Below are 9,672 nucleotides of genomic sequence, written 5' to 3' on the forward strand. Positions count from 1 at the left end.
CACGAATTGGGGGCTGGAAGGACATACTTTCCCGACAGCCCTCTGTGTGGATCTTTGTGGCGAAGCGACAGGGCAGGTTGAGACCACCTAGGAGAGAGGTGGGCCTGGCCCTGGTCGGCGTTCGTAGTTATTTCAAGATAACACGTTTAATGAGATCTTGGTATTTGATCCGAGTCTAGCCACTAGCCTATACGCACTAACCATCTACGCGGGGACAGTTATGGGCACTTGACATCGTGGTATCAGCCGAAGCCTTCATGGCGTCAGCGACTGAGCGGCGCGCACCGGATTGGACTAGAACGCCTGCTAGGCTAGGTCTGCTTTCGGCCGCGTTCGCAACGTGCAGGTGTGCAAAGGGCGATGGGCCCAGACCCCTGCGCCATAGGATTTAGACCGGTGTGCTGACCTCTCTGTTGTGCCTAGGTAGGGCTGCGACGTGTTGATCTTCCGAGGCCGAGCATGACCCAGAAAAGTGTGTCCGGCCAAATGGGATCGAGCGTGTTGGGAAATGTGGTGCACCCTTGCAGGGAAGTTAATCTATTCGAATAGCTGTGATCTTCGGTAACAGGATGACTTGGAGTTGTACCTTGACCTTATGACAACTAGAACCGGATACTTAATAAAACACACCCTTCCAAGTGCCAGATACAACCGGTGATCGCTCTCTCACAGGGCGACGAGGGGAGGATCATCGGTTAGGATTATGCTACACGATGCTACTTGGTGAACTTACCATCTACTCTCTTCTCCTGCTGTAAGATGGAGGTTACCGGAAGTGTAGTCTTCGACAGGACTAGCTATCCCCCTCTTATTCCGTCATTCTGCAGTTCAGTCCACATATGATACCCTTTTTGCCATTTGATACCAATGCATACATTTGTAGTGTAGCTCCTTGCTTGCGAGTACTTTGGATGAGTACTCACGGTTGCTTTACTCCCCCTTTCCCCCCTTCCTTTACCCGGTTGCTGCGACCAGACGTTGGAGTCCAGGAGCCAGACGCCACAATCGATGACGACTACTACTACTCGGGAGGTGCCTACCACTACGTGCAGCCCGTTGACGATGACCTGGAGTAGTTTAGGAGGATCCCAAGCAGGAGGCCTGCGCCTCTTTCGATCTGTATCCCAGTTTGTGGTAGCCTTCTTAAGGCAAACTTGTTTAACTTATGTCTGTACTCAGATATTGTTGCTTCCGCTGACGCGTCTATGATCGAGCTCTTGTATTCGAGCCTTCGAGGCCCCTGGCTTGTAATATGATGCTTGTATGACTTATTTTATTTGTAGAGTTGTGTTGTGATATCTTCCCGTGAGTCCCTGATCTTGATCGTACACGTTTGCGTGTATGATTAGTGTACGATTGAATCGGGGGCGTCACACTTATGCCATGCTTAATTAGCTAGGAGCTTATAATGGTTTACCTTGCGTGCCAACATGCTATTAAAATGGTTGTGATGTGGTATGATAGGATGGTATTGAAGGAAATATGCCCTAGAGGCAATAATAAAGTTATTATTTATTTCCTTATATCATGATAAAAGTTTATTATTCATGCTAGAATTGTATTAACCGGAAACATAATACATGTGTGAATACATAGACAAATAGAGTGTCACTAGTATGCCTCTACTTGACTAGCTCGTTAATCAAAGATGGTTATGTTTCCTAACCATGGACAAAGAGTTGTCATTTGATTAACGGGATCATATTATTAGTTGAATGATCTGATTGACATGACCCATTCCATTAGCTTAGCACCCGATCGTTTAGTATGTTGCTATTGCTTTCTTCATGACTTATACATGTTCCTATGACTATGAGATTATGCAACTCTCGTTTGCCGGAGGAACACTTTGTGTGCTATCAAACGTCACAACGTAACTGGGTGATTATAAAGGTGCTCTACAGGTGTATCCAAAGGTACATGTTGGGTTGGCGTATTTCGAGATTAGGATTTGTCACTCCGATTGTCGGAGAGGTATCTCTGGGCCCTCTCGGTAATGCACATCACTGAAGCCTTGCAAGCATTGCAACTAATGAGTTAGTTGTGGGATAATGTATTACAGAACGAGTAAAGAGACTTGCCGGTAACGAGATTGAACTAGGTATGGGATACCGACGATCGAATCTCGGGCAAGTAACATACCGATGACAAAGGGAACAACGTATGTTGTTATGCGGTCTGATCGATAAAAGATCTTCGTAGAATATGTAGGAGCCAATATGAGCATCCAGGTTCCGCTATTGGTTATTGACCGGAGACGTGTCTCGGTCATGTCTACATTGTTCTCGAACCCGTAGGGTCCGCACGCTTAAGGTTACGATGACAGTTATATTATGAGTTTATGCATTTTGATGTACCGAAGTTTGTTCGGAGTCCCGGATGTGATCACGGACATGACGAGAAGTCTCGAAATGGTCGAGACATAAAGATTGATATATTGGAAGCCTATGTTTGGATATCGGAAGTGTTCCGGGTGAAATCGGGATTTTACCGGAGTACCGGGAGGTTACCGGAACCCCCCGGGAGGTATATGGGCCTTAGTGGGCCTTAGTGGAAGAGAGGAGAGGTGGCCATAGATGGGCCGCCCGCCCCTCCCCCCTTGGTCCGAATAGGACAAGGAGAGGGGGCCGGCCCCCCTTCCTCCTCTCTCTCCTCTTTTCCCCCCTCCGCGAATCCTATTCCAACTAGGAAAGGGGGGAGTCCTACTCCCGGAGGGAGTAGGACTCCTCCTGGCGCGCCTCCTCTTGGCCGGCCAGCCCCCCTTTGAACCTTTATATACGGAGGCAAGGGGCACCCCTAGAGACACAAGTTGATCCACGTGATCATATTCTTAGCCGTGTGCGGTGCCCCCTTCCACCATAGTCCTTGATAATATTGTAGCAGTGCTTAGGAGAAGCCTTGCGACGATAGAACATCAAGATCGTCACCACGCCGTCGTGCTGACGGAACTCTTCCCCGACACTTTGCTGGATCGGAGTCCGGGGATCGTCATCGAGCTGAACGTATGCTAGAACTCGGAGGTGCCGTAGTTTCGGTGCTTGATCGGTCGGGCCGTGGAGACGTACGACTACATCAACCAAGTTAACGCTTCCATTGTCGATCTACAAGGGTACGTAGATCACACTCTCCCCCTCTTGTTGCTATGCATCACCATGATCTTGCGTGTGCGTAGGAAATTTTTTGAAATTACTACGAAACCCAACAGTGGCATCCGAGCCTAGGTTTTATGTGTTGATGTTATATGCACGAGTAGAACACAAGTGAGTTGTGGGCGATTTAAGTCATACTGCTTACCAGCATGTCATACTTTGGTTCGGCGGTATTGTTGGACGAAGCGGCCCGGACCGACATTACGCGTACGCTTACGCGAGACCGGTTCTCCTGACGTGTAGGAGATATGCCCTAGAGGCAATAATAAATGATATTATTTATCTCCGAGTTCATAATTATGTTTATGTTCCATGCTATAACTGATATGGTTCTCGAGTCTGCAATAACCATGAGGCTCGGAGGAAGACTCATATGCACGTGTGGAATAATAAACGGTAAAATGTATTCCTAGTCTGGCCTCTAAGACTAGCTCAAGTGTTGCATGATGGTTCTGTTTTCCTGATCATGGGCATGTCTATGCCAGCAACCTTGAGGGCACAATGTTAAGAGAACATTTGTGTTGAATCGACCCGGATTGATGTTATGCTAAGAGATTCATTCGTCACAAGTTAATGGTACATAACACAGAGATGGTTAACGTTTGCATGATTCCTTAGACCATGAGAGTATCGAGTTTCTTCATGCTTGCTTCATGAACTTTGGGGTTTGTTAAACGTCATTCGTAAATGGGTGGCTATTACGGCGGCTTACGGGTTCATGGAAAAGTGTGTCAAGTAACTTTATAGCTCAAGATTGGGATTTGCTCCTCCGACAATGGAGAGATATTCTCGGGCCCTCTCGGTATTACGGTATCCATCATCGTCTGGCCAGACACAGTGTGATTTGATCACTGGGATGCCGGAACACGGAAACGAGAAAAGAGAACAAAACCGGTAACGAGGTAACTTGCATGGTGGACAAATGGTTCGTCCACGGGGATGCAACAAATCTCAGCTCGGGTGTTTGTGACATATCACGAAGCAACAGGAATAGCTCACTGCAACTGGAGGTTCACTCGAATATTTATTCGTGTGGGTATAGGGGTCAATATGGGTGTCCACGGCTCCGACGTTGATCATTGATCGGAAGGGGTTCCGGGTCATGTCTATACTTCACCGAACCTATAGGGTCACACGCTTAAGGGTCATCTATCTGCTGAATACTAGACAAGGAGTCTGAGAGAAAATCACCGAAAAACTTTTGGACACCGGAAAATTTTTCGGACAGCGGAAAAGGTTCCGCAGAGAGAGGTCATCGGATGAGTTTCGATGAAACTAAAAAGTTGTTTCAGGGGATACCATTAAGTCAAATTGGTTTCGGCACATGCCTGATAATTCTTGGAGGGTGCCAGAATCATTCTGGAAGCTTTCTGGAATTTTCCGGGATAAAAACCGGATATGCTCCGGAGCTGCCGGAACCACTTCAGATGCTTTTCGCAGATGAAAATCACTAAACTGGAATTGTTTCGGAACGCATTGAAAATCATTTTGGTGGGTATTGGAAATGTTCTAAGCCCACATAAATATTTTCAGTTCGAACGGACGCTGAAAAATGTCGTCGTGAATAGTGAAAATCAGCTTTATGGTTACTTTATGGAAAGCCACCTTTTGGGGCTTTGCTCCAAAAGATCTTGGGGATGACATGGATGGATAGGAGCCATTTTTTGGGCCCCTCATGGGGGTGTGGCCGGCCACATGGGGTATCCCCCCTTGGGGACCCTCTTGTTCCTTGGTTTCACTCCTAGGTCCTTGTGGAAGGACTTCATTCATGTGCATTTTGGGTTTTTTGTGTGAAACTACCCTACCCCTTGGGATTTCCTATAAATAGAGGTGGAGGGGCAGCCCTCCACACTCACTCTTTCTCACATACAAGTGCCATGCATGATCTGGCTTCTCTCCCCCTCCCAGCGAAACAGTTTCGTAGAGCCGAAAGGCTGTCTGGATTCCGGCAGGAACTAGTTCTGGACGGTGAAGCCCTGCCGGATAGATGACACCGTATGTGTGCAACTCTGTAGAGAGGTCGTCGTTTCAATCTTAGTGCCCGAGGGGCTGTTCGAGAATGCCTCCCGAAGGGCTGTCCGAGTGACCGTCCGAGTTTCGGAGGCCCTCCCGAAGGGCTGTCCGCAACACCGTCCGGGGGACTGTTCGACCGCCTCCCGGAGGGCTGTCTGAGGAGCAGATGAGGGTATACATCCTCACGGTTGGGAGGTTGTAAATCCTAGCTGCGGGGATCTGCACCGCCGATCGTCATCGACTCTACTTCCCGCTGCGCTACGAGTCGGTAACGAAACAGATCAAACCTTGTATGCAGTCTCCATAGTGGTCCTGGGCTGGTGCGTAGGTCGGAAAATTTTTGTTTTCTGCTGCGTTACCCAACAGTGGCATCAAGAGCCGTACTATGCGTAGATGCAGGTTTCGATCTAGAATACATGGAGATGTATGGGTATTGCATAATATAATTAGGTTGTAGATGAGATCTATTGCTGAAAATTATTTATGCGGGTGACAGATGAAATCTGTTACCCGACATTCTTGGTGCTTCCCTAGAATTTGCGTTTGCTCAATCTCAAGACAGCATGGTGGAATTTGACAAAGTTCTGGCAATCCGTGACCCTGATTGATCATGGAAGTGTTATCAGTTCTTTGGGTTCCGCCATAGTCAAAAGAAAGATGAAATTCGCTGATGAAAGGGCATTGCAGATATGATCTGCAGGGGGGTCATGCGTATGACGGAGTTTAGTATGGGGCTCGAGATTTAATTATCTCGTGTTTCATACACCCCGAGATGTTAATCTAGCAACTTGAATAATCATACTTGTTGATAAAACGTTGGTAGATGCGGTTTAAGTCAAAACCTTAGAAGCCACGTAAAAATAAATTTTTGCATAAACCGATTAGAGGCGTCTAACTTGGTTTTGCAGGATGTGCATGTGATGTGGTATAGCAATGCTCATATTCAATTTGATTATGTATGAGATGACTATATGATGTTATTAACATGACCTGCGTGTCATGATTCGGCATGATGGCTGGAGCCATATGATTGTCACTTTAATGACCTGCGTGTCAACCTTGTTGTAATGCATTATTTTATTAGCTATAGAGATAGCAATATTATCTGGTGCATCGACAAGGTGGTGGTAATCTTCGCGAAGGTGAACACCGACGCGAGTGCCGAAGACGAAGAAATGAAAGACTTCTCCGTCAGAAAGGGCTATACCATATCATGCTAATTATGAATTGCCTGAGATGTTTATCCCTTTGATGCACCCTTCTAGATTGCGCCGTAGTCGCTTTTTATTAGGGTGATCTCTCACAAAAATATCAAGTAGTTAGTGTTCTCCCAAGTGTAGCACCGTCACGGCACCTATCTTTTCGGGCTGCGCTGTGTCACACGGGTACGAACGATTAGAGAAGTGTGAGGCGGGTGAGTTGAGACCTCGCAGCGAGATCACTTGGTTGTCTTGACGTTCAGGCATGACCGTCATGAGCTCGGAACACATGCATCGAAAGATGAACAAGAGTCACATAGAGATGTGATTGGCAAGTTGGCCTACCGGTTGAGATTTTCGTCATCAGTGGTGTTACACCAATGGCGTTGAATTGAAATGCGGATCTTGAATCACTCACGATCAATTATGAGAGATATTGATTTGAGTGGGAGCGCACTATAGAATTAACTCGTTTAATTCTCAGTGCAATTAATTATGAACATTGTCTAAGTGTTTCTTGCAAAATAGTTGTAGAATAATGGCTCGCGTTTCCACCTTCCCTGTTACAATTGAATAGCTGTTAAATATCTGGTTAAAACTTTACGATTGGTAACGTAATGTGAGGATTGTCCTCAAAAGTGCCGAGAAGGACTTTGTCCTATCACATGCTTTCCGTATACTCCCGCTAAATGCAATGGATGATGAGACTCTCGTCCTTCGATCCAAAAGCTAGAATTCCATTGCGGTCAAGTGCAATATGTTTGCTTCCATGAAACTTGAACTTCGAAAGTTTGGGATAGTTATGTGATATTCATGGAACTGAAAATTATTTTCAGATACAAACAAAGCAATGTTTGTTTGCAAGTATTAGTAAAAGTGTTTACTATGCATTTGACTGTTGAGAAGGGGATCCAGAAGAACGCCTGTCATATAATGAAAGGTGAATAAAACAACAACTTAAAGAGAAAGGAAGTGTCCAAAGGGTGTTAGTATGACTTACACGCCTAGGAAGTCCGGGGCTAACGCCACTCTTAAGTTGGGTGCTTCTTTTGCGAGTAGGAGAAATACTAAAAGTTAAACTGTTAGAAGTATAAAGGCAGAAAGAAAGATGACTGGAATATCCAGCTCATGTATGAATGTCATACAAGTTTTTGATGTATAGAAGGCTGGTCAAAGATATAGTCCTTGGGAATTATGATTAAATTGTTGATCACTGATTCTTGGGTATTGTGAGTTAAATAACAAAGATACCCGCTCGATTGCATTCTGTTGCAACTCGATGTAAGAACTTCTATGGCCTAAAAGACTAGCCAAAAATGAGGTTTAGGTATACACAGGGAACATAGTAAATGTTACCATACCTTCCATCGGTGTATTGCCGTCTGTATTTATTTTCATAATTCATTTAGAGTTTTACAAACTCTAGCCTCTTGCAAGAAGGTTGTTCATAAGAGAACTTTTTATGTTCGATGTTATGAATAACACAAGGGCCATACTTTCATTATGAATGAGATGTATGTTATGAATATTGATAATAATACAATACCTCTAGGTTTACTTTCATAATTCATTTTAGAGTTTCATACACTCTAGCCCATTGCACATTGTTTGTTGCAAAAGAGTTGTTCATAAAAACAACAATTGTTGTTAAGTATTATGCATAACATGAAGGGCCATGCTTCCATCCAAGATGGGATGTATGTTATGAATATTGATGGTAATATGATACATCCGTAACACTGGCGCTAAATGTCGCAAGACTAAAAGAATACCACACAAGTGTGGCACTACATTTGTTCACATTGGAGAAACCCGCATGGAAAATTCCATTATGATGGATTTTGAAGTCTTTTTGATTTTGAATCATCTGACACTTGCAACTTTCCTCCGAAAAGTGAAGTGACTGAAATACTATTCACAGGCCATAAGGAATGAGCAACAAACATATTGGTGATCATACATTTTGATGTGTGTAGTTCAATAAATGTTGTTGCAAGTAGTGGATTTATATATCTTCAGAAATGACTCAAGTAGATATATGGATATTTGCTTGATGAGACGTAAGTTTGGAACTTTTGAAATCATTCGAAAGGTTTTCAAAAATGAAGTAGAAGTTATTGTAACAAGGAAATTATGTTTCTACAATTTGATTGCAGAAAGGAATATCTGAGTTACAAGTTTAGCGAATGTCTGATGAGTTGTGAAAAGAGTTTCATAACTTACACCTTCCAGAACACCACTATGAGTGGAATGTCTGTGAAGATGTAATCAAACCATTTATGACATGGTAAGGTCAAAGATGACATAAATAAATTTTCCATTATCCCTTTTAAAGTGATGCTTTAGAGACTACGGCTTTTACACTGAAAAGAGCTACATCGGGTCTGTTGAAATGAAGCCATGGTATGGTACGCCCAACCATGTTATATCTTTTCTTAACATTTGGAATATGGGGCTTGTGTAAAATGTTACAAACCTATTCCAAATTAGACAAGTGCTACTTTGTAGGTTATACCAAAATGTTGGATATTCCTCCCTTACTATACCGAGGCAAATAGTTTTGCTGCGAAACGGTGTGCTTTTAAAGAGAATGGTTCTTTCAAAAAGGTGAGTGGGAGAATAGTGCAACTCGACGAGATAAATAGTATCTTCGTCATCAGATCAAAGGAAAGAGACCTTGGAAGTAATTCCAGAGTTTTCTACTACGACTGATACGGAAGTCTCTACAATAAAACGTATGAACTTCGGTCGAACTTGCAGCTGAACCACGTAGGCAAGGCTCGTGCAAACCTCTCAGGTGCGCAAACGAGATATTGTTGTTAGACAACATTATACCTACGATACACAAGGAAGCGTTGATGGGCCCTGACTCCGAAATTGGCTAAATGCCAATACAACCCGAGTTAGTTTCCATATAAGTGATTCAAGATTAAAACCTTGATACACCTTTCGGAAGACTTAGAGTCTAACGAATATTTATGGAACTTAAAACTGATACGGATAAAAATGTTTTATCCATAAAGCTCGACTTGTTGAAATAACAAGTTCAAGAGTTGACTACGATAAGGTTGTTTTCACCGTAGCGATGCTTAAAGTCGGTTCAGGTTGAACTAGCAATTAATACATATTTCAATCTTGAGATATGATACATGGATAACAAAAGGATTTCCATCATGATGGAAATGAAACCTAGGACTTGTATGTGATACAGTTCAAAGTAATTTGTTGATCCAGAGGATGCTAGTAGGTATGCAAACTTTAGAGTTCCAGCGATGGACAGAAGAGAGCAAAATGGAGTTGGAATCTTCGTG

Source organism: Triticum urartu, chromosome 4A, assembly GCF_056163025.1.
Source record: "Triticum urartu cultivar PI428250 chromosome 4A, HENAU_Tu73, whole genome shotgun sequence".
Lineage (NCBI taxonomy): Eukaryota > Viridiplantae > Streptophyta > Magnoliopsida > Poales > Poaceae > Triticum > Triticum urartu.